The following is a 24,927-nucleotide window of genomic DNA, read 5'->3' as shown; positions in this document are numbered from 1 at the left end:
CCGATTATTTCTATGTGGTGCTCCCCCTGTGGCTGCAGCAGAGGTAGTGGCAGGTTGCTACTGTTCATGCCCTGACCGATTAGATGCTTTGGGCCTACGCCCTCTGGGTTTCGGTGCCCGTGAGGGCCCCTCCAAAGACTGCTCCACCTGCACCTGTCCAGGGGCAGACTCAGCCACCTGGACAGGAGGCAGCATTGCGGGTACTGGTTGAGAGGGGGGCAACGGGTGAGACATGGGAGCGCTTTGAATGGCGTCCCCACTTCCATGTCCCCTTGCATCATCATCCCTCCCCTGGGCCAGGCCTACACCACTCCTACCTCCTTGCTGGACGACAGTTTGGAGGACATGTGTGAAACTTTGTAAGGCCAGTGCTAGTGTATCTGCCTGCCTGTTTAAGGCGGCAGAATGCTGTTCACCCTGAGTCCGAACGGCCGTTGTCAGGGCCTGAATGGACTCATTTGTGAGCCGTGCTTGAAGCTCCACGGAGGCTAGCCTTCTCTCCGTCGCAGACATTCCCGCACTCACCTACGACGGTATGTCAGAGATGCCCTCACGTCCTTGTGACAGTATCTCATAACATGCCTTGCCATCTTCAGCACCTCTGTATACTCATCGCAACATGACACGTCTGTCTTCTGTTCTCTTACAGGGCCTTCAGCGACCGCTGTGCCGGCCTCTGAGGGTGCACCGTCACATCTGAGCGAGCCATCCACCAGCGCAGATACACACACCTCGGGGGGTCCCAGTCCGCAGTTAGTTGGGGTCGCACATGGTGAGTTACTACACACGTGAGCACGAGCAGACACTGGTGGCAGGGGCAGCTGTGGAGAGTCCGCGTCGGTGGCAGCACTCCTCTGGCTCTGCTCAGCTGGACACAAATGCTGAACCCTGGGGGCCATCCTTTAAAAGGAGAATGATCGAGGGGCAGCAGCACATTTGCAAGGTGCTGGAACAGGTGCCACGCGCACTCTCCACAATCACATAGAGGATGGAGGAGTCCAACTCCTGCATGAGTGGAATGGTGGCACAGGTACGGGAGGGAATCTCTGAGATACTGTTACAGGGACGTGAGGGCATCACTCACTTACGCGTCTGTACTTTCTCCCAAACGTCTAGTGACAGAACTTTAACATTCAGCACATGTGTGTGCTGAATGTTGAAGTTCTGTCACCAGACGTTTGTTGGTGCCAGTCTCGGCGTCCCCAACGGACAGGCACTCGAGGGTGCGGCTCAGCTCCAGTGCCTCCTGCTCCGCCTCTGTGAGGACGACGATCTGATGCGGCCCCCCTCCGGTCCTCGCCCTCTCCCGTGCAGTCTGGGTTCTCTTCTTCTATAAAGGGAGAAAGTACAGACGCATGAGTGAGTGATGGTGATGTGGCCAACCGCTGAATGCATTGGTTTGGGTGCAGCTGACCGTGAAAGAGATGCATCAGAAGGTGAATACGAGACTGAGCCATGACATTGTATGAGGATTGGGTTGAGTGGGAGTGGAGGGGTGACTAATGGGGAGGTGAGGAAGTGCAGGTAAGTTGAGGATGAGCTTTAAGTGGGTGCGAGGAGTGATGTGATACAGTAGTGTTGGCAGTGCAGAATGAGTTGGAGGGGTGGGGGCGGTGATGTGGCAGACAGAATAGTTCGGTCATTGAAGTGCTTCCTGCACTGGATCCAGGTGCGCGAGATGTTGCTGCTGCTGGTGACCTCCTCTGCCACCTCGAGCCAGGCCTTCGTGTTGGCAGAGGCAGGCCACTTCCTCCCATCCGCTGGTAGAAGACATCCCTCCTCCTCCTCAGCCCATCCAGTAGCACCTGGAGTGAGGCATCGCTAAATCTAGGAGCAGCCTTTCCCCTGTGCTGCTCCATTGCGCTGTGTGGGTGTTTGCTCCAGGAGCAGCCATTGGAGGACTGCTCCTTTAAATAGAGCTCCTCCAGCTGACAGCCTGTGATGCAAGTGTGCAGTCCGCCCACTGCGCAGCTTTCGGACGGCAAACCCAGAAGCCACGTTAAGTGGCCCCAAGTGACCCGTGATCACATGGGAAATGGACAGATTTTATTGGGCGGGTTATCCACGCGCCCAATCACCCACCACCCCGCCCCCCCCACCGCTGCCATCCCGCCTCCCCGCTAATATCGTGGCCTATCTATGTAGATTATTAAAATCTTGCATCATAATGCCAAAGTCCTTTTACTTCACTAATCAGATCATAGAATTATTTCCACTTCATCGTTTTCGATTGCTCAATCACAAAAATCACATTCTACCAAAATAATGTTCTGTGGTATGCAGCTGATATAGCGGTTCTTCGCCCACACCACTATGTACCCTTAAAAATAATATTTCTGCCTTCATAGAAGTATAAGCAAGGTAAAACGACCCCAATCCAGGTTCTCATGTTGTACTGTGGAAATTGATACGTAAACCTCATTTTAGTGTTATATTTTGGGAGTTTTTCCACAAAAAGGATTTAGAAAAAGTTACTTTAAATGCTGTGACTTAAAGCATAGTGTATTGACACAAATTAGAAATGTAGCTTCAATCTTGAACACTGCACATATGATCTATCAATAATAAAGATATGTTTTAAGGCCATTTAAGGATTTATAACTGGATCACACAGAATTCTTGCACTATTTAAGGCAAGGCATCCAATAAATTAAATGATCAAATTAAGGTTTGTATAACGTCACATCTGAGTCTGGATTTACAGACCTATGTGAATTTTCCAAGGTTCTGCGAGAAACTGGAATGCCTAGGAAGTAACTTTTCCAACAGCTTTGATAATGATTGAGTTCAGAATAAGTTACATCTTAACATATATCTTAATGGGCATGATTCCACAGCACAAAGGCACCCAGAGTGTCAAACTTAATTACTCTTAGCCTGGGAGGTCAGGAGTTGAGCAAGTGGGGGATGATTGTGTGACAGTGATGCAGCAGGAATTGCTTGATGTTGGTTGGAACACTATAGTCAACTTTACAAGTGATGGGTGTTGCCAACAGTGATTAAAGTGAAAAGTATTCCAATCTCCAGTATCAGCATTTCTTAATCTGATGAGCGCAAGCAGAAGAATGGAAATCGAGGAGTGATATAATAAGCTACTCAAGCTTCACTCTCTTCCTTCCTTGATTTAATTACTGTTTGATAACTACAAAGTTGCTCAGTATCTTCTATGCACTGTACCAAGTGGACAGAATAACTATTTTGAATTTATATTATTCCTTTTGGTTAGGGAGAAAATGGTTAGGAAAAATCTTTTCTTTCAACTCTTGGAACCCTGCCATATTGACTCCCAAACTTGGAAAAGGGCCAATTTATTTGACGTCAGTAACAAGTCCTGTCAGTCAGTGAGTGCTTTCATAGGCTGCAGTTATTTACAGAAATAACCCTGGATTACAGTTTGAGAAACTGCTTGTCTGGAGCAGCTCTAACTCTCTGCAACTACTTTAAAATATAAGAAAATCTCTCCAATGACTCAGTAGGTAAACTCAACATGATGTGGCACTAACCATTCGGTGGCAAGGTCCAAAGTCCAATCCTGATATCCACTGAGTTACCTGTTCTCAGCCAAGGCAGCAGCTGGGGCACTAAAATTGACCTCAGTGCCTCTAGGTTGGAAAAGGAGGGAAAAAAATCAGTCAAGGTTCCCACTTCACTGTCTCTTGCTGAAAAGTGCACATGTGGACGTTGGGTAAGAACATAGTCCACGTCAAATCGGGTGTGATACACTTATATCTGGGCTCAGATGTGAAGAATGGCCTTTTGGGCTGCTGGTATATGTGGAAGGAAATCTAGGTAAGTGTCAGCACCTTCCGAGAGGGGAGAAAACTAGGAAAGGGAGAAGAGTTTGACAAAATGTAGAAATGAGCAAGGGATTTCAGGCTATCCAATTGACAGTTCAATGTTATGAAATCTCCCCAACTTTCCCCACAACTGAGTGCAAAGTGGCTGTTATAATTTTATTGTTGCTGCATATTTCCATTTTGATTGGAAAATTGTGCAGGCCACTGTGCATAAGTGTGGCAAAATTATATCAACACAATTCAGCACACCTAGGCCCCAAGCTTCTTGGGGCCCCACCGGAAGTATACCCACCAGCTTACCCTGACACTGACCCTGTCCTCGTCCCAAATTCTGAGACTGGGCTCATGTGCATCAATCACGTGGCCATCTGTGCTATTTCCAGCATCCACCCACGGGAGTAGATGTTTCCCAATAGCATCGTGCCGTCCTGCCCGGGGGGCGGAGATGGGGGCCAACCCAGCTGAAGATATTCCAATAAAGTTTCAATTTTAAAGCTGCTGCTTTCCTAGCAGCAAATCAGTCAGTCTGTGATTGACTGCCATTAGCAAACTGGCATTTGCAACCTTTTTGGCCCCATTTCCAGCAGGATCTCATCCAGGCACAAAAATACTTAATCATTCAGGTGAACTTTACATTGGTGGAAAGGGCATGATTTCATCCTGCCAGCCCTACCTCAGTTAATGATGCCCGTGCAGAGGTAAGGGTGGTGGTGGTGGTGGTGAGGGGGGGGTGGGGGGGGGCGGGTAGCATTGAGCACAGGAAGCACCTGTCCCCACATCTTGCAGAATTTCAGGACATAGAAAAGAGGGGCAAAAATTTGGCAGAACTGAATCCCACACACGGTCATATCTTTATTTAGCTTTTAATTACATTTATTTAACCATTTTTGGTGCAGATTTCAATGCAACAAAAACAAAATCAAAGAACAGCTACTACATTCCCTCATATACCCTTCTAGCCAACCAACCTATGCTGAAATTTTTAAATATATGTTTCTCCTTCCTGACCCGAGATCATTTCATATCAATTACTGTACAGTTAACTGCCACGTGCCTAAGGGACAAGCCAAATTGCCTCTAAGTAGCCCTGAAATATTAAATTACATGCATCAAAAACACGAGGGAACGAGCTGTTTTGTTGCACCAAAAGATAATGGATCTGCAGGATACAGCTCAACTTTCCAGCCTCCAAGCCTTTTCTTTTCAAATATCACTTCCTGACAACATTTGTTCTTAAGCAACTACAACTCAGGGATCTGTCAGAGTTCCAAATGTGCAAGATATTCACAAGTAGTTCATAGGTCATTCAATAATAACAATAATTCTCCTTTGAAAGACACCATATGGGGCTGGATTTTCCTGATCTCGCCCCTACAGGGTTGGGGCAGGATTTACGCCCTGAACCGGCCCAGTTTCCTGGGTCAAGGGTGATTACATAATCATGGGAGTCTTCCAGCAGGACTCCCGCCAGAAACCCTCAGGAAGATAAAGCCAGTGCTGCAACGTGTCCAGTGTTGCAGCACCCAGAAGTAGATTTTCTTCATATTTCTTACATTTGCTTGTAAGCCCTTCATATAGCAGGTTATCCGGACGCATAGAACCACTGATGTTCCACTCAGTAAAGTTTCAGTATCACCTATGTCAGAGTTAATGCTTTCAACTTATCTTCAATAGACTGGCTAATAATTATTCAACTGTAATCTAATATGGTATACTTTAGCTCCCTTTTACACAATGCCAAATCTACACAAGAGTTCTGTTGTAATGAATCCTTTAATCCATATATGCGTAAAGCTGAAAACATTACCTCAGTTTGCTGTTACATAACACTGCTTTCAATTCATACTGTGGAATCTCAACCTACAATCCCCTTGTTATAACAAATTTTACCTCTAGTTCCGACAGAAGTTCTGTTGAGGTTAGGTGGTGATGTTCTCAAACTTTGAAGAGATGAACCCTGATAAGAGGAGCTGCTTTGTTAATGCCCATGATTTTGTATTAACAAGGTTTTACTGTATTAGCTCATTGCAGATGGTGGAGGACAGTTTCCCCATTAAAATAACCAGAACTCTATAGCTTATAACAGGTAAATAACAGGAACAAACAATAGAGTTATCATTAAGTCTCTCCACACCCATCTTTACTTACACTCAGAAAGAACCATCATGTATGTTGCATTTTGGCTTTTCCTAAAGATTGACAGAAGGGAATGGTTCGGTGCATTTTAATTGCCTTTTTAGTTAAAGTTTACTTTAGTGTTACTGCCAACTGTGCGAGACCTGTGGATTGGGAGATATATTGGCCTTACTATGTTATTAAACTAATGTAAAAGCAGCAATGAATGAGACTTCATGAAGTCCCTAAATAATCTAAAAGGCAGATTGTCGCTGTATTCCCCACTTGTATCTCTTATGAGAAAACAATTTAATTATAATGTAAATTCCATAAACATACTTTCTAAAGAGACCATTGCTGAAACATTTATGGCCCAGGTGGAGATTGCGTTTTATGTCTGAATGGAAATGAGTAGAACACAGAAAGTTAATCTCTCTATAAAGAACCTTATTCTTTATTAGAGCAGATTTTTTCCTCATAAAAAGAAAGGAAATAAACATCATGAGCAGAGTAAGGGGGCTGTGCACATTTTACGAATTGTTAAATCTCCCCAGTTAACACAGAAATAATAAAATTCATGTAAAAACTGTTCACTGAAGAACACCAAGCAATCGTCAAAAAAATGATTTAACACTAATCCATTATGGGCATCTCTTTGCTGCAGAATTCTGTTGCAATGTCAAATGCAGTAAGTATAAGCTGATGGACCCTGGAATTTTCCTTTGAAACATTATTTAAAGTATTTTTTTCTTTTGTGGAAATAATGGTAACAAAAAGCAGCTGTGGTAATTGATAGTTACAGCTAGGTAGATTTTCAGTGGAATCTGGAAACCAGAAACATTCTTCAAAAAGCTCATTAGCTTTTCCTTTTCAAGTCACATTGCCTGAGTCTCTGCTAGCTGTCAAACACATATTTCTTTATTGTACAGAAAGAAAAAGTTCTTTAGAACTTATTCAGATATGCAGTATAAATATGAATGAAAAGCATAAAATGATGATGCCATTTGATTAAAATCAACTTGTCCATATACAAATTAAAGACAATTCACAGGACTCCCTCAATGGCCTAGTAGCTAAAGGCACCATCTGGTATGGTATCAAGTCATCAAGACCAGACGATCTCAGGTTCAAGTGATCTCAGTTTGGCTAGCAGTTTGTGGGGGGGGGGGGGGGGGGAGGGGGGCTACAATTGTTTTTGGCACCCCTGGGCAAAGCAGGAGGGGGAAAAAAAAATCAGCCTGGGTTCCTGCCTCTGGTGACCCCTGTTGGAGAGAGTGTGTGTGTGCGTGCGTGCGTGCGTGCGTGCGTGTGTGCGTGTGCGTGCATGTCTGTGGATGGATTGGGCTCAGCTGTGCTGTCCTCCATGGTTGAACAGTCTGTCAACATTAACTGTCTGGGCTCACATATGAGTGAGCATCCAAAGAATCATACCCTAGTAATAGTTGGTGCCTTTTGGAGACAATGGGAGAAAAAAAATGACAATAGTAAATGCGTTTTTTCAATTTTTATCCTCTCTCTTGAAAAGTTTATTTTTAAAAAAACATTTTTCATTAGTAATTCAGGAGCAGATAAAAAATGATTTATCTGTAGCTAACACAAGTGGGTAGAATTGAGGCGGGCAGGAAACAGCTGAGCTGGTGACAAGTCTTATTTGATCATCTCAACTTTGCTTTCCATTTGTCATAATGGAAAGTGTGAAAGTGCAATGAAACACTCCAAATACTTTTTAAAAAATCAGATGAAATTTTCTTTGCAGTAGCAAAAGGGTGCAAAACCTGCCCTTTTAAAAAAAATTCATTCATCTTGTTTGCTGCTATAAGCGAGGTACTTCGGCTTTTCCTGCTACAGTTTTCTAACTTTGAAATATTGCAAAAGAGATGGAAAAAAGTTTCTTTTTGATGGAACGGACAATGATGACATTATCTTGAAGAACCAAGAGGCTTAAAATGAATGTGTACATACTTGAAATATACAAAACATGGTTAAGAATTTCCAGTTTGCTTATGTATTTATTTTGCAGACAGACAGAATGGTTGTTAGCTCTGTGAAAGCCCGGCACTTTCTTGGACTCATACGACTAAAAGGACTCAAATAATCCTGTTGTGTAACACTTTTATTTGTTTCAGAAGTTCTGACTTTTGAGAGTCAGACTTCCAGAGTCAACAAAGACCAGGGGATGAAGTGAAGAGTTGTGACTAGTACTGCGCATGGTGGATGGTACAAGGTGCAATTGAACGGGAACATCTGCTGAACTTGTACATTTCCTAGTGCAGGGAAAACAAATAATTTGCATGAAAATAGACATTATTGCTATAAATGGGGAAAATAGCAAGTTTTGGACAGTGCAGCACAGAATTATAATAGTTAGTTAGATTCCAATGTAAAAATGGTCACACATTATTTTGGGGGGGTGTTCAATTCTGAGAAAAGCTACATCAATTTTTGCTCCATCAGTGTTGCTGGTGTGGCTGATTTAACAAGAAGATTTTGCCACACGACTTTGATGGCCAAACCCCCAAGCACCAAGAGTCTGCACTGATTTTGGAGCCACTAGAGGATTTTGTTTAATGTGAAAGAAAAGGCTAGAGTTAAACAAAGCTATGATTTATAGCATCCAATACTTACAGCAAGGCTAAACGTTATCAGTTACTGACTAGAAGGCTAAACGTGATCAGTTATTGACTAGCAAAGTACTTTTTATACATATTTAAAGAGGATTTAGTTAATGGGAACAATGCACTATTCCTGTTTGGGCAACTTGTCCCAGAACAAAAAAAACACAAGCTGCTTTCCTGTAATGAACAAATCTAGCTGATCTGTGGTAGCATTGCTCACAAGCAGTCTAAGGTCTGAGCACAGTTTTGATTTTTTAGCATGATCACATTCAATGCCAGGGAGCAGAGTTATTGGGATGGGGAGGGGAGGGGGGTGATGGCGGCAGAAGTGGAGCACAACTGTTGGCGGAGTAGGGTACTAAATTTTAATATTAAAACAACTGGACCTCGAGAGAAATAGGCACTTACCCTTTTAATAGCACAGGGGACCTCTGATGGCTGCTGTTCTCAGAGAATTGTTTTCCCTTAGATCTGATATCTAATCAAGATGGCCGTATCTGGAAGAAAAAAATATTGTTTGCCCAATCAGAAAATTGGTATGCGTCTTCAAAGCACCAGAATTATTATTTCTTTTGCTAATGATAGCAAGATTGGCCAATCACAGGCCAATTCAGTGGCACAACATTCTGTTTGTAAGCCCTGCATCCACATTCAGGATCAGGCTCAGTCGCAGGTAGCAGCCTTAAGCTGCATTCTGAGAGTTGTAGTCACACAGTCATCCAAGTGACATGCACAGATGCATTCTGGCAGTGCACCTCTTGGTTGAGCCTTTTCGTTCAGGTAAGCCCTAGCTACACAACGCAAACATAAGTTCCCCAGAGATAGGGGCAGGCCAATGCAGAGAAAACATCTTGGAATCATTTCTAAGGTATAATGGCTGACTTTATGGGTAAGTTTAGCATTTTTTCAGAATTAATTTTATGTATTTATTGTGCTGACCATCATTTTCCGATCCTCCCTGGCTACAGGCATGGTGCTGGAGGACTGGAGGACTGCTAACGTTGTACCGTTGTTTAAAAAGGGATTGAGTAATTATAGGCCAGTCAGACTAACCTCGGTGGCGGGGAAATTATTGGAATCGATTCTGAGCGACAGCATAAATCGTCATTTAGAAAGGCAAGGATTAATCAAGGACAGTCAACATGGATTTGTTAAGGGAAGATCATAAGAACATAAGAAATAGGAGCAGGAGTAGGCCAATCGGCCCCTCGAGCCTGCTCCACCATTCAATAAGATCATGGCTGATCTGATCCCAACCTCAAATTTAAATTCATGTCCAATTTCCTGCCCGCTCCCCGTAACCCCTAATTCCCTTTACTTCTAGGAAACTGTCTATTTCTGTTTTAAATTTATTTAATGATGTAGCTTCCACAGCTTCCTGGGGCAGCAAATTCCACAGACCTACTACCCTCTGAGTGAAGAAGCTTCTCCTAATCTCAGTTTTGAAAGAGCAGCCCCTTATTCTAAGATTATGCCCCCTAGTTCTAGTTTCACCCATCCTTGGGAACACCCTTACCGCATCCACCCGATCAAGCCCCTTCACAATCTTATATGTTTCAATAAGATCGCCTCTCATTCTTCTGAACTCCAATGAGTAGAGTCCCAATCTACTCAACCTCTCCTCATATGTCCACCCCCTCATCCCCGGGATTAGCCGAGTGAACCTTCTTTGTACTGCCTCGAGAGCAAGTATGTCTTTTCTTAAGTATGGACACCAAAACTGTATGCAGTATTCCAGGTGTGGTCTCACCAATACCTTATATAACTGCAGCAATACCTCCCTGTTTTTATATTCTATCCCCCAGCAATAAAAGCCAACATTCCATTGGCCTTCTTGATCACCTGCTGCACCTGCATACTAACTTTTTGATTTTCTTGCACTCGGACCCCCAGATCCCTTTGTACTGCAGTACTTTCCAGTTTCTCGCCATTAAGATAATAACTTGCTCTCTGATTTTTCCTGCCAAAGTGCATAACCTCACATTTTCCAATATTGTATTGCATCTGCCAAATCTCCGCCCACTCACCCAGCCTGTCTATATCCCCTTGTAGGTTTTTTATGTCCTCCTCACTCTCTACTTTCCCTCCCATCTTTGTATCATCTGCAAACTTTGATATGTTACACTCGGTCCCCTGCTCCAAATCGTTAATATAGATTGTAAAGAGTTGGGGACCCAGCACCGACCCCTGTGGAACACCACTGGCTACTGGTTGCCAGTCTGAGAATGAACCATTTATCCCAACTCTCTGCTTCCTGTTAGATAACCAATCCTCCACCCATGCCAGAATATTACCCCCAATCCAGTGATTCTTTATCTTGAGCAATAATCTTTTATGTGGCACCTTGTCGAATGCCTTCTGGAAGTCTAAATACACTACGTCCACCGGTTCCCCTTTATCCACCCTGTACGTTATGTCCTCAAAGAACTCAAGCAAATTTGTCAGACATGACTTCCCCTTCATAAAGCCATGCTGACTTTGTCCTATTAAATTATGTTTATCCAAATGTTCTGCTACTGTCTCCTTAATAATAGACTCCAAAATTTAACCCACCACAGATGTTAGGCTAACTGGTCTATAATTTCCAGCCTTCTGCCTACTACCCTTTTTAAATAAGGGTGTTACATTAGCAGTTTAGCAGGTCGTGTCTGACTAACTTGATTGAATTTTTTGAGGTGGTAACAAGGAGGATCGATGAGGGTAACACGTTTGATGTAGTGTGCATGGATTTTAGAAAGGTCCTACTTGGCAGACTGGTCAAAAAAGTAAAAGCTCATGGGATCCAAGGGAAAGTGGCTAGCTGGATCCAAAATTAGCTCAGTGACAGGAAGGAAAGGGTAATGGTTGACGGGTGTTTTTGCGACTGGAAGGCTGTTTCCAGTGGGATTCCATAAGGCTCAGTACTGGGTCCCTTGCTTTTTGTGGTATATATTAATGATTTGGACTTGAATGTGGTGGGGCTTGATCAAGAAGTTTGCAGATGATATAAAAATTGGCCGTGTGGTTGATAGTGAGGAGGAAAGCTGTAGACTACAGGAAGATATCAATGGGCTGGTCAGGTGGGCAGAAAAGTGGCAAATGGAATTCAATCCAGAGAAATGTGAGGTAATGCATTTGGGGAGGGCAAACAAGGCAAGGGGGTACACAATAAATGGGAGGATACTGAGAGGTGTAGAGGAACAAAGGGACCTTGGAGCGCATGTCCACAGATTCCTGAAGGTAGCAGGACAGGTAGATTAGGTGTTACAAAGGCACATGGATTCTTTCCTTTATTAGCCGAGGCATAGAATGTAAGAGCAGGGGGGTTATGCTGGAACTGTATAAAACATTGGTTAGACCACAGCTTGAGTACTGCATTCAGTTCTGGTCACATTACAGGAAAGATGTGATTGCACTAGAGAGAGTACAGAGGAGATTTACAAGGATGTTGCCAGGGCTGGAGAATTTTAGCTATGAGAAAAGATTGGATAGGCTGGGGTTGTTTACTTTGGAACAAAGGAGGCTGAGGGGAGATTTAATTGAGGTATATAAAATTATGACGGGACTAGAGTGGATAGGGAGGGCCTATTTCCCTTAGCAGAGGGGTCAGTGACCAGGAGGCATAGATTTAAAGTAATTGGTAGAAGGATTAGAGGGGAGCTGAGGAGAAATTTTTTCACTAAGAGGGTGATGGTGGTCTGGAACTCACTGCCTGAAAGGGTGGTAGAGTCAGAAACTCTCAACTCATTTAAAAAGTACATGGATGTGCACTTGAAGTGCTGTAACCTACAGGACTACAGACCAAGTGCTTATTGTCATCTGCACAGAATAGGCTTTGTGAGGAAGTAAAGTAACTGCTCAAAGCAAAAGGCAATGATTTACAGTTAATCGGCAGGTGATGATAGCAACTGCGTATTGCTGTATGCTTAGTAAGCTGAACAGTAATTTATCAAAATCATTTGCACATCAATCGAACTCACAAGAAAATGAAAGGAGCACATTCTACACCTCTAACTTCTGACATTGCAGGTTTCAGATCTCAAATGGTTTCATGGGTTAGCACCTAGGAGAGCCAAAGACTGCCTCAAAGGGAGTGAGAAAAATTGGAGGGCTACTGTTCTCACTCACCTTCTAGTTCTCAGAATGAATTTAGACGAGACCTGGGAACAGGGTTAAGCCCGTCCTTTTTGTGACAGTAACTGCGTGGTGCTATAATATTTGGGATGTACAGAAACAAGATTAAAGGACCATGAACAAATACTATTGGGCAATTCATATAAATCTGGCACAAAATTCTTGCCTTTAGAATTAAATTATTTTCACCATACCAACTGCCACCACATCACTAACCTGGCAAAGACATGCATCCAGTGAGCTTGTCAATCAAACACATTACAGTTGTGGTCGGTAAACAGTTTGATGACTTGTACTACTTTTATAGTAATGGATAAAAGTTACAGTTCCCAAAGAAGACCATCTTTCAATAAAGAATATTTTTCTATTTAGTTATTGCTTATTACATTCATAAATATTTAAGATTCTGAAGTTGCACGACACTCTCTTGTTGAAATATGTTGAAACCCAAGTCTCTGCACTTCTAGTTGTAAAAGAAACTCATGGCTCAGAAATGTACATAATGTTTCCAATGAGCCTTTTCAAAGTCTATAAAGTAAATGAAAGATTTCAGCCTAAGCTTGCCAATATATTTTACTGTGTTTGAATTTACTGTCAAATGATTCTCAAGTGACTAGTATTTTCTTAATGTAACCCCAAACTATACAGCCTGGCATAAAAATCTAATTTTTTTTTAATAACCATAGCTACTTCAGAAACAATGAAATATAGCTTACAAGGTCATAACAATCTTGCAATGGGAACAAAGCCAAAGATTTTATTATTAAATAAATGGCATCAGGAGACTTTCCACAGCCAGCCCTGCTCAAAATTATTTAAAATCATCTCATTTCCATACACTGGTTTAACCACTTGTTCTTTATTGGGGAGAGTAATGTTATTTTCTTGATGCATGTTTATTATCTTTCTACAGTCAATCCAAATTTCTTGTTGATTTAAATCAGAAGTACTCCTAAAAACTAACCTGTAACTATCTTTAGAGTTTAAGGGCCACATTTTCCTCTGCGTGTTGGCTTTTACAATAAAAGTAAATGTGAGTAGACAGATAAGCAAGACCAGTAGAAAGTGGTAATGGACTTTTTAAAAATCATTTGATCACTGCTTAGTCTTTCTCCCATGTGTTTACAGAATTGAATGGTGAAAAACTGCTTTATAACATTACGGTCTAAGAAGGACATGGTGGAGATGCAGATGTTGTGATTCAGCCATTGCACTGTAAGAGGACTATGGACACTAAGGGCATACAATCTGAAAAAAATTGATTAATGTAGAATAGAATAACCATCAAAAGAATGCGTAGGGTTGGGTGATGAGTGGAGGAGGTTACTAATATGAAGAAGGAACAGAGTGGGAGAGAGGGCAAAGAAAGGCCAGAGTGCCGGGGAACACCTGAGTTAATGAAAAGAAAGGCAGAAGATTAGCCATCAACTGTAGCACAAATAGAGTAATTTGAGAGGAAGCAAGACTGCAATGGATGTAGATTTGGTGGGATGCCATTTCATGGTAATTTGTTCAGACGTGCACTGTGCCAGACCCTTAAAAAGGTCAATGGTTTTGGAGGTGTCCATGGCAATGACAGATGACTTACCAATCGGTTCAACAGCAGTTCCAAAGGTACATAGGCGCTAAGCTCACCAGTGGAATGGCCATACCAAAAAACATTCTGCCAATCATAACTTTGGCCAGAATTTTCAAGGTGATGGAAAATGTGAAATTTAACATCAACTTCCATAACTTTAGAATGTACCATTGTTAAGGGGCATTAGGACAGTAGTTAGAAGGATAAGGGGGGTTACATTCTGAAAGGATAGGTGAACATGTTTTAGCCCAACAAAGAAAGATGGGGCAAGTAGGTAATGTAAGGATAGAAGAACATCTAGGAAACCGTGACCATAACAAAATTAGGTTTAATACAAAAACTGAAAAGCAAAGGGCATCAGTCAAAGGTAAAAGTAGTTTACTGGCAATAAGACAGTGGACAAGCGACGAGAAGGTTCAAACTGGAGATGATTAACATACATTCTAAACATATTCCCTCAAGAGGTAAAGCAGGCACAGATGGAGTTCCTTGGATGAGTAGAGAAATTAAACTTAAAATTACACTTCAAAAAGAGTCATATCACAAATCCAGGGATAATAATACAAGAGAATCAGAGCATAGTAAAAATACAGAAGATGTAAAAAAGATTAGAAAAGCTAAAAAGGGACATGAAGAATGACTGGCAAAGAACATAAAGTAGATAATATTATAAGCATAAAAACTAAGAATAGTTAAAGAAATGGTAGGGTTGATTTGGAACAAAAAATAAATCTCGTGGAGGATGAAGGAATGATAAAGATACTAAATGAGTACTTTGTCTCCATTTTCACAGGAGAGTACAATAGTGACAGGAGAGTATAATAGTGAGAATAAAAAAATACAATAAGAAGTGGGATCAATGAGATAAGAGAACTATAGATATGGTTAGATATAATACTGAAAAAGTTGGTGTAACTCAGAGTGAAAAAGGCACTGGGCCTTGATGGCATGTATCCCAAAATGCTGAGGGAAGTCAGAGAGGAAATAGTAAAGGCTCCGATTACAATCTTGCAAACACACTGGGATTTGGAAGTTGTACCAATTGTACCACCTCTGTTCAAGAAGGGAGAAAAATATATAAATCAGGTATCTATAGACCAGTCAGCATAACATACTGATATTGGGTAAGCTTATAGAGGCCATAATATGGGATAAAATTAATACCAACTTAGAAATACATGGGTTAATTAAGGAGAGCCAGCACAGATTTGTAGAAGGCACCTCAGGGTCAATTTTGATCTCCCAGGGAGGAACTTGTGGGAAGTGGGTAGGGCATGGACAACGGCCACCTGAAGGAGTCAACCTGAGAACCCGCCCCTAGTTTCCAGGTTGCCACTAACTTGCATGAATGACGCAAGCTGCCACCATGAAACATGCTACCCACAGACAGCTCGTCGACTAGGAGGTGGGGAAATCGGGCGCTGCTGCAGGCTTGCCTCTGCACTGATAATCCTTCCCTTCCCTGCTTCCCATAGCAATCCATAGGGAAGAATTCACTGCACCTGCTTTCTGCTTGCACTCACACCCTCAAAAGCTGCTACTGCCCTTACAACTATGATACAAGTGTTTAAAATTATGAATGGATGGGACAGGGTGGATAGAAGCAAACTGTTTGCAGTAATTGAGGGGTCAAGATGAGGAGCCATAATATAAGACTAAATGTGAGAGCGTTAGAACAGAGGGCAGGAGAAATTTCTTCACACAGAACTGTGAGCCTGTGGAATTCACTTCCAAGGTCAGTGTTGAGGCAGAAACTATGTCAAGATTGAAGAATAGATTGAATAGGTGGATGATTGAAAGGGATGTGGGAACAGAATGGGTAAGTGTGATTAGAAGTATTTGTTTGCATGGAGGGCAAAGGCTGACATGGACTGATTATCAAATATAAAGGCCAAAATTCTGCAGGGGAGTAGGCACCTCCCAGTGAAAGGATGCACCTGCTAGGCACCTCCGTCACTGACCATGGTGGACTTTTCAGGGGTGGTGGAATGTCCCCAAATTTGCATCACACTTGTGCCAACGTCACAAGGGACACATCTGGGGCACCCGCCAGTTCCAGGCAGATGTAAGGGGAGCTGAACTCCTTGGCAATAATTTTAAAAATCTTCTGGACTCCAGGTCCCCTTATGCCATTTGGTGACGTGGCATGCCTGGTCTCTATGGCAGGTCGCTCTGAGGACTGGACACAGGGATTCCCCGTCCCTGTCCTCACCATCTCGTCTTATGCTGCTGGCCTTTTTGGGGTAGGCAGAGGTTCCACCCACAATAAGGCCTGCAGATGGGATGAGAGGGTTGTCCTATGAGGAGAGGTTGAGTAGAATGGGCCTATTCTTTCGAGTTTAGAAGAATGAGAGGTGATCTCATTGAAACATATAAGATTCTGAGGGGGCTTGACAGGGTAGATGCTGAGAGATTGTTTCCCCTGGCTAGAGAGTCTAGAACCAGGGGGCATAGTTGCAGAATAAGGGGTCAGCCATTCAAGACTGAGATGAGGAGGAATTTCTTCACGCAGAGGGTTGTGAATCTAGGGGACCTGGCAATATCCAGGTCCCAGCCTAAATTCTGGCCCTTCCACCAAACTCCTAATGGAGCTACAGCAGCAGTACACCAGAAGGTCCACAGATTTTCCGTTACTTAAAGGTGCAGACAATCGAATAGGGACGTACCTGTTATCACATTACATTTTTTAATATAAATTATTATAGCTATGAATACATATTCCCTTGAATTAAAATTATCTTCCATAGTGCAGTGGAAATCCAGCATGGCAGGACGTGTGCCTGCTAAAGGATGCCCCCCCCCAATCCGGCCAATTTTCCTGCCTGAGGGTCATTTACATAATCTCCAGCCTCTATGAAGGGGGAGAGAGAATAGAGATTGGCTGCAGATGGCCTTGGAGATCCACCACAGTGTAACACGGCCGGCAGCCACTGTGCTGTTGGTTTAAATTGTAAAACAAAAATTATTATCTTTGGGACCTCAAGAGGTTACTGCATGGAAGAAATGATCACAGCAGCAAATGTTCCCCATTTCTTATTATAAGCTTTGTTTCTTTTTCTTCTTTAATTTTTCCACATACGCAACCATCAAAATCAGTGAGCTATTCAATGGGGGCGTCACAATGGAGTCTGATCCTGTCTTTGTGTAGCAGTCACATATGTACACTTACAGCAGGAATCACTGGTTAGCAATCAGAAGCAGCACCGTGGGCTGAGTTTTGCTTTCCCTCAACTCAGAGCCACTGAGGACAACTGTAATTTCCCCATCACCGCTGCAGCTGACATCAGCTAACTCAACACAGAATGAACCTGGGATCTTCCTGTTCTGTATGACTCAATGCCACACCATGTAATGCCTTTATTCACTCATATATAGAAGGGAGAAAGCTATAAGCTTTGTTTAATCAAGATAGCATTTGCAGCATTCAATACAGAGTAAAGATTCATTAACTTGTAAAGGTGATAACATACTATTATACTGCTCAGCTATTTCCTCACCATTTTCCATTGCTTGCTTGCATCAATGTTCTAAATCCATAAACATGAACCAAAGAAAAACATAGATGCTTCATATACCTATGCACATCATTCAAAACTTCCTTAGTTTAAAAATAAGCTTACTTCAAGCAGACAGTCCACTTTGTGTTGTACGGCCACGTCTGCAGCTCAATGTTTATGTGTGGAGATATCCGCCATTGTTCAAACTTGGTGAGATCAAGCAGTTAGCTGCAAGCAGAAGACAAAAGTTCAGATTAGTTTAACCTATTCTTTTTGTGCAGAAGTTAACAAATTTTAGTTCAAATGGCCTACATCATTGAAGTTGGCTACAAACTGAATAAATCCTTACTTACATTCATAATTTATATTTCCAGGTCTATGTGGGGCCCAAAACAGTAATAATAAATTTTAAAAATACATTTTAATATGTATTCAAATGCTTGTGTAAATTTTTGTCTCATGACATATCCACTGTAAATATAAATCCATATTGATAGTGATAGTTCAGGAAAGAATTCAAGTGGGTAATGTATCTGTTACCAGCAGTCAGTGGTAACCCTACATGCTGGCACTGATAATGTTTACTGATGTTCTTGTTAATATTCTTCTCGTTGTGAGTCAGAATGGTTTACGCCCCACTCCAGAGAATTGAGAACATGATCTAGGCTGACACTTCAGTGCAGTACTGAGGGAGTGCTGCACTGTCGGAGGTGCTTCTTTCGGATGAGACATTTAACAAGGTCCTGTCTACCCTCTCAGATGGACGGAAAAAATCCCATGGCACCTTTTGAAGTAGAGGAGGGGAGTTTTCCCGGTGTCCTGGCCAATATGACCAGATAATCTGTTTTTGGTGGTGTTATCTCCCAGTCAACACCACCAAAAACAGATTATCTGGTCATATATCTCTTTGCTGTTTGTGGGATCTTTCCATGTGAAAATTGGCTGCCGCATTTCCCTACAACAGTGACAATGCGTCGAGAGTACTTCATTGGCTTTGGAACGACATGTGGGGAGGGGGGTAATCAGGGACTGAAAAATTTAATCCAACACCATGACATATTATTTAAGTAGATGGTCGTTGGGCCTGTACCTAGACACTTTTTTTAAAAAAAACATAACAAAAGGCATTTGCTTCCCCCTCTTTCTTGGGGACTCCCGCAAAACCACAATCTCCATCTGAGTGCCTGTGAGGGTACGTTCTTCCCAGCCTTCTCCCAATGGTGCTCTGAAACCAGCCATGTGAAAGTGAACAATGGTCAGTTGAAATAACTCTCCCTTCCTCCTGGAAGGTCTCCACTTGGCACCTGTCTAACGGGTACAGATCAGGATCTCTATGCATGAAGAATCTTGGAGTTAGCAGGCATTCCATCATCCCGTGGTGCAGTGCACTGCCGTGGCGGTCCAACACACTGAACAATTGCATCCAGAATTTTTCCTCATGATTTTCTTCCCTCCTCTCCTGAAGCCATTGGGGTACAATTCAAAAATGCTGGTAGTCTTTTGCCAAGTGGACTGTCCTCATGTATGAGCCTAAACAATTAATGTCCACAGTTTATTTGACCATTGCGAAGGTTGGGGGGGTTGCGCACAGAAAGGTGAAGCATCATGACTAAGTGTGATCCTGTCATTAACTGACATCTACACACAGCACACTTTCCACCAGAGTACACTAGATAGCAGTCATGAGCAAAAACCTGGATATCCTCCCCCCCTCCAACCCCGGCGGATTGAATCATCCCCACATGCTGCTTCGCTAACTCAGCAGACCATGGACTGAACCTAGGATCTTCCTGGTCCAAATGGCTCAGTTCCACACTGAATATTATTACCAATGGAGTCAGGAGAGCCTGCCTGTAATTTTTAACGTTAATATTCCATCAATGGGACCTCTGAGAAAGAAAAAATGTTCGAGAGGTGAAAACTGCTTTATTTGAACCAGTAATAGTAATAAAATTAAATTAAATAAAACTTTCTTCTATTTCACACCACATTTGTGGTACAACAGAATACTCAAAAGGTATGGAATTTACTGCAATTATAATCAGGACAAGCCCACTTAATCCTGTAAACTCTATTCTGTCCCCTTTATTTGTGGAATAAATTCTGTATACAATTCCTTGCCATTTAGTGTGCTGTACCTATACTACAAACCAAGAGAAAAGAAAAAAAAAAGTATTTCACCAAGTTCAAACAGAAATAGATGAGTAATTAAGGCTTTTGTAGAAAAACATGTGAAAGCAAGCACGGAATCCCAGCCACAGCCCAGGCAGCACTTTTTTTAAATTGGTAAATAAAAACTATGCAAACTATAAAACTAAAATATTTTAGGATTCTGCAATAATGTATATTTATAATATCAAATGATATGACTATATTACATGTACTCTTCATTCAACTACACCAACTGAGAAACTCCACAGGGAAGATTTTCCTAGAACTGCATCAGACACAATGGTCTGCATGCAGCAAATGTCAGAAAATTGGATGAGTTCCTTTAGAGCTGTGCACTCTAACCTGCCCAATTTTCTGATATTCACAGAGCACAGACCCAGGAAAATCTCTCCGTGCATTTCAGACTAGTATCGACACCAATTCAAAATCTGCAGTGAAATTTGCTATTCTTCACCCAGGCTGGTACAATTTATAAACAAGTGAAACTTGGTATTTACATCTTTTGCAATCAGGACATGTCAAACATATGCAATAACTGCTGTTTCCACCTGTTCCAGATTAAGTATTACTTTCATCCTTAAAAATAACATAAAAGTAACAATTCTGCCAATATTTCCTAACAGCTGTGAATGCAAAACAGGAATTCAAAGAGGTTTAATTACAAATTGAAAAAAAAACCTCTGGGTTTCACATCAATTCCACCGTGGAAATCACAGCACAGGAGACAGCCATTCAACCCACGGCCCCCGTGCTGGTGTCAGCTCTACAACTGGAGTTATCTACTCTAATCCCCTTTCTCTATCAACCTTTTATATTTGTTGTTTAAAATATTTATTCAACTATTCTTCAGTAAAATATTTATCCAAATCCCTCTTCAAAACAGTCATGCTTATGGTACATCATTCCTAACAACCTGAAAAAAAGGTGGTCTAACTTCCCCCTTTGATAATGCCTATGTAGTTTCGTTATCAATTCACCAAACAGTGGAAGCAATCTTTCATTATTTAGTCTCTCAAAATCTATCATAATTTTAAAAAACCTCAATTATATTCCCACCCTGTTCCAGTGAAAAAAACAGCCACAATTTCATACTTGCCAACCATACACATTTTGGGGGCTTTTTCTGCATGTGCATGTTTGTGGTTGAAAATCAGTGCAGTCCAAGCATTTGGGTGCTCCTATCAGAGTCCTGTTGCTGTTGTCAACCAAACACAGTTGCACAGTGTGGCAATTCCTGATCTCATGAGAATTCCCACCCACAGAATGCAGACATAGAATCGTAGAATGGTTACAGCATGGAAGAAGGTCATTCGGCCTGTCGAGTCCGTGCCGGCTCTCTGCAAGAGCAATCCAGCTAGTCCCACTCCCCTGCCCTATCCCCGTAGCCCTGCAAATGTTTTCCCTTCAAGTACTTACTTATCCAGTTCCCTTTTGAAAGCCACGATTGAATCTGCCTCCACCACCCCCTCAGGCAGTGCATTCCAGATCCTAACCACTTGCTGTGTAAAAAAGTTTTTCCTCATGTCACCTTTGGTTCTTTTGCCAATCACCTTAATCTATGTCCTCTGGTTCTTGACCCCTCCACCAATGGGAACAGTTTCTCTCTATCTACTCTGTCCAGACCCTTCATGATTTTGAATACCTCTATTAAATCTCCTCTCAACCTTCTCTGCTCTAAGGAGAACAACCCCAGCTTCTTCAGTCTATGCACGTAACTGAAGTCTCTCATCCCTGGAATCATTCTAGTAAATCTCTTCAGTACCATCTCTAAGGCCTACACATCCTTCCTAAAGTGCAGTGCCCAGAACTGGACACAATACTCCAGTTGTGGCCGAACCAGTGTTTTATAAAGGTTCATCATAACATCCTTGCTTTTGTACTCTATGCCTCTATTTATAAAGCCCAGGAGCCCGTACGCTTTCTTCAATCGCTTTCTCAACCTGCCCTGCCACCTTCAATGATTTGTGCACATGTACCCCCAGATCTCTCTGTTCCTTCATCTCTTTTAGAATTGTACCCTTTAGTTTATATTGCCTCTCCTCGTTCTTTCCACCAAAATGTATCACTTGACACTTTTCTGCGTTGAATTTCATCTGCCACGTGTCCGGCCTTTCCACCAGCCTGTCTATGTCCTCTTGAAGTCTATCACTATCCTCCTCACTGTTCACTACCCTTCTAAAGTTTTGTGTCATCTGCAAATTTTGAAATTGTGCCCTGCACTATCCAAGTCCAAGTCATTAATGTTATATCAAAAAAAGCAATGGTCCTGGTACCTACCCCTGGGGAACACCACTATATACCTCCTTCCAGTCTGAAAAACAACCGTTCACCACTACTCTCTGTTCCCTATTACTTAGCCAATTTCATATTCATGCTGCCACTGCCCCCTTTAGTCTATGGGCTTTAACTTTGATGACAAGGTTATTATTCTATACTTTCTCAAATGCCTTTTGGAAGTCCATATACAACTCATCAACTGCATTGCCCTCATCGACCCACTCTGTTACCTCATCAAAAAACTCAATCAAGTTAGTTAAACACGATTTGCCTTTAACAAATCCATAGCTTTCCTTTATTAATCCACACTTGTCAAGTGATTGTTAATTTTGTCCCAAATTATCGTTTCTAAAAGTTTCCCCACTACCGAGATTAAACTGACTAGACTGTAATTGCTGGATTTATCCTTACACCCTTTTTTGAACAAGGGTGTAACATTTGCAATTCTCCAGTTCTCTGGCACCACCCCTGTATCTAAGGATGATTGGAAGATTCTGGCCAGTACCTCCGCAATTTTCACCCTTGCTTCCCTCAGCAACCTAGGATGCATTCCGTCCTGACTGGGAGACTTATCTACTTTAAGTACAGATAGCCTTTCTAGTACCTCCTTTTTATCAATTTTTAGCCCATCCAGCATCTCAACTACCTCTTCACTTACTGTGATCTTGGCAGCATCTTCTTCCTTGGTAAAGACAGATGCAAAGCACTCATTTAGTACCTCAGCCATGCCCTCTGCCTCCAAGTGCAGATCTCCTTTTTAGTCCCTAATCGGTCCCATCGATCCTCTTACTACCCATTTACTGTTTATGTCTCTGTGCGAGTGTGTGAGAGCATGTATGAAATTATGGCTTAATGTTTCTGGCTCTTAGCAGCTGTAATCCTCTTATCTCTCATTTCTGCTTCTCTGTGCCTTACCCTTTATGTTTCTTCCTGTCTCGCATAGTCTGCCTCTCCGCTTTTCCTCTTTCTCACTCTGCTCACTCTCCTTTCTCATTTGTTCCTCCAGCCGTTCAGAATGAACGGCAGCCCCGCAGCACTGTCCAAGTCGGGCTGGACACTGTCGAGCTCGACCCTGACAAGGTGCACATTGCCAGTACCAAAGAGCCCAGTTCGTCATCTGTCAGCAGCCAGAGACCAGTCTCCTCCAACATCAGCAGTAGCCAGAGGACCGTCAGCCCGCCGAACAACCACCGCTTCATGGTCAGCCTGATGACTGCTGAGACCTGCACCAAGCTGGAGCCCGAGGACGGTCAGTAAGTGGTTCCTAATCTCTTCAATGCTTGCTTGTTTACTGTGTAACCACTCTAGTGATTAAACCATTAGTCCAGCTCTATAAAAATTAGCGCTGGTGTCAGTTTTTAAAAACCAGTTAAGATGTAAATTTATGTTTTACCTCCGGTTTTCTCCCTTCCACTCCCGATCTCATGCTGGAGTACGTCCTCCAGAAGCACATCAAAACTGACATTCTTCATGTGTGAACCCTAACCTCAACCTTCACACACGTTCAATCATTTTGGCTTACAAACAGCAGCAACATCAGGACTTTGGTCCAGAAGGAGAAAGTAAAACTCAAACAGAATTGAGCAGGTGGGAGAGAGGGGGAGCAGCGGAGAGTGCTGGCGTGAACTTGGAGAATTAGAGGGTAAAAAAGTACCTCTGTGAACTCTCGGCGGGGTGGGGGGGTGGGGGGGATTGAAGGAAGTAGCGTGTCTCTGAACTGGATCCAGAGGGGTAAAGTGCCTCTGTAAAATGGGGAGGAGGGTATAGTGTCTGGACTTGGGTGGGTTGGAGGGGGGTGAGTAGCCTCAAAGTGTCAAAAAAATTAACATTTTCTGGGGAAGCATGCCTCTCCTCCACCCTAGAATATAAACCTAGTGCTTTCAATACATGTCTCCTCCTTCAGGCTTTCATATACTTATGTTTTTTCTTCCTGCAATACCAGTGAAGAAATGTTGGATATACGTACAACTTAAGTTATAAGCTTGTGTCCAACTGCACTTTCGGTTTTCAAATTGTCTGCTTTGTTAGTTTTCTAGGTTAGGATATATAACATTTTGCAAGCCTTTCTTCATAGCTATAACCTTTAATTCCTGGCATTATTCTAGTGAATCTTCACTGTACCCTTTCCATGGCTCTAGTATCATTCCTATAATGGGATGCCCAGAACTACAAGCAATATTCCAACTGTAGCCTAACTAATATTTTGCACAAATTCAACATCACTTCCTTGCGTTTATATTCTACACCCATATATATGCCCCAGAATTTTACTTAAATATTTCCAGCAACTTTGATTATAGTTGTTTGAAAAATAACACTGATTTATTCTGAAATGTACAAGATTCATTGCAAAAGTTATATCCCTGAAAATCGCATTCAACCTGGTTTCATTGCAGATGCAGCAATAAAGTGGGACGGTTCCAAGTTTGTTTCCCATACACCATCAAATGCCTGAGTAAATGTTGCAGTATCTTCTTGGGGGGGAGGGGGTGGGCGCGGAGGGGAAGAGACAAAGAGTGGAGGGAAAATTATATAGGGATCAAATGACATACAGAATTGTCCGACATGAAAGGGGTACAGATGTAAACGAATATTATGCTGAAGTGACGGTAAGTAAATAAAATGACTTTATACATAGAAAGGTGACAGATTGGAAAAAGAAAAAGCAACAAGACACTGATGATGGGATGCAATTTCCCTTTGTTTTTTTCCCCCACGTGAACACTTCTGAGTGGTTGTTTCATAAGAATATTCTATATTGG

At 42.4% G+C, this 24,927-nt stretch overlaps 1 protein-coding gene across 2 annotated transcripts in view; it reads right to left on the bottom strand.

Moving 5' to 3' along the window:
- The window catches only part of mrtfba (myocardin related transcription factor Ba), a 199,398-nt gene that overhangs the window by 123,451 nt on the left and 51,020 nt on the right, over window positions 1–24,927 (bottom strand). For both annotated transcript variants that reach the window (XM_068003261.1, XM_068003263.1), the window contains exons 2-3: window positions 17,840–17,944; window positions 8,936–9,024 (exon numbers count right to left, since the gene is read on the bottom strand). The gene's annotated coding sequence lies outside the window, so the exon portion shown is untranslated. The remainder of the gene's footprint in view (window positions 1–8,935; window positions 9,025–17,839; window positions 17,945–24,927) is intronic.

Source organism: Heptranchias perlo, chromosome 22 (genome assembly GCF_035084215.1).
Source record: "Heptranchias perlo isolate sHepPer1 chromosome 22, sHepPer1.hap1, whole genome shotgun sequence".
In the NCBI taxonomy this organism is placed as follows: Eukaryota; Metazoa; Chordata; class Chondrichthyes; order Hexanchiformes; family Hexanchidae; genus Heptranchias; species Heptranchias perlo.
The sequence above is the reverse complement of the archived record's forward strand: the minus strand, read 5'-3'. Positions and strand labels throughout refer to the sequence as shown.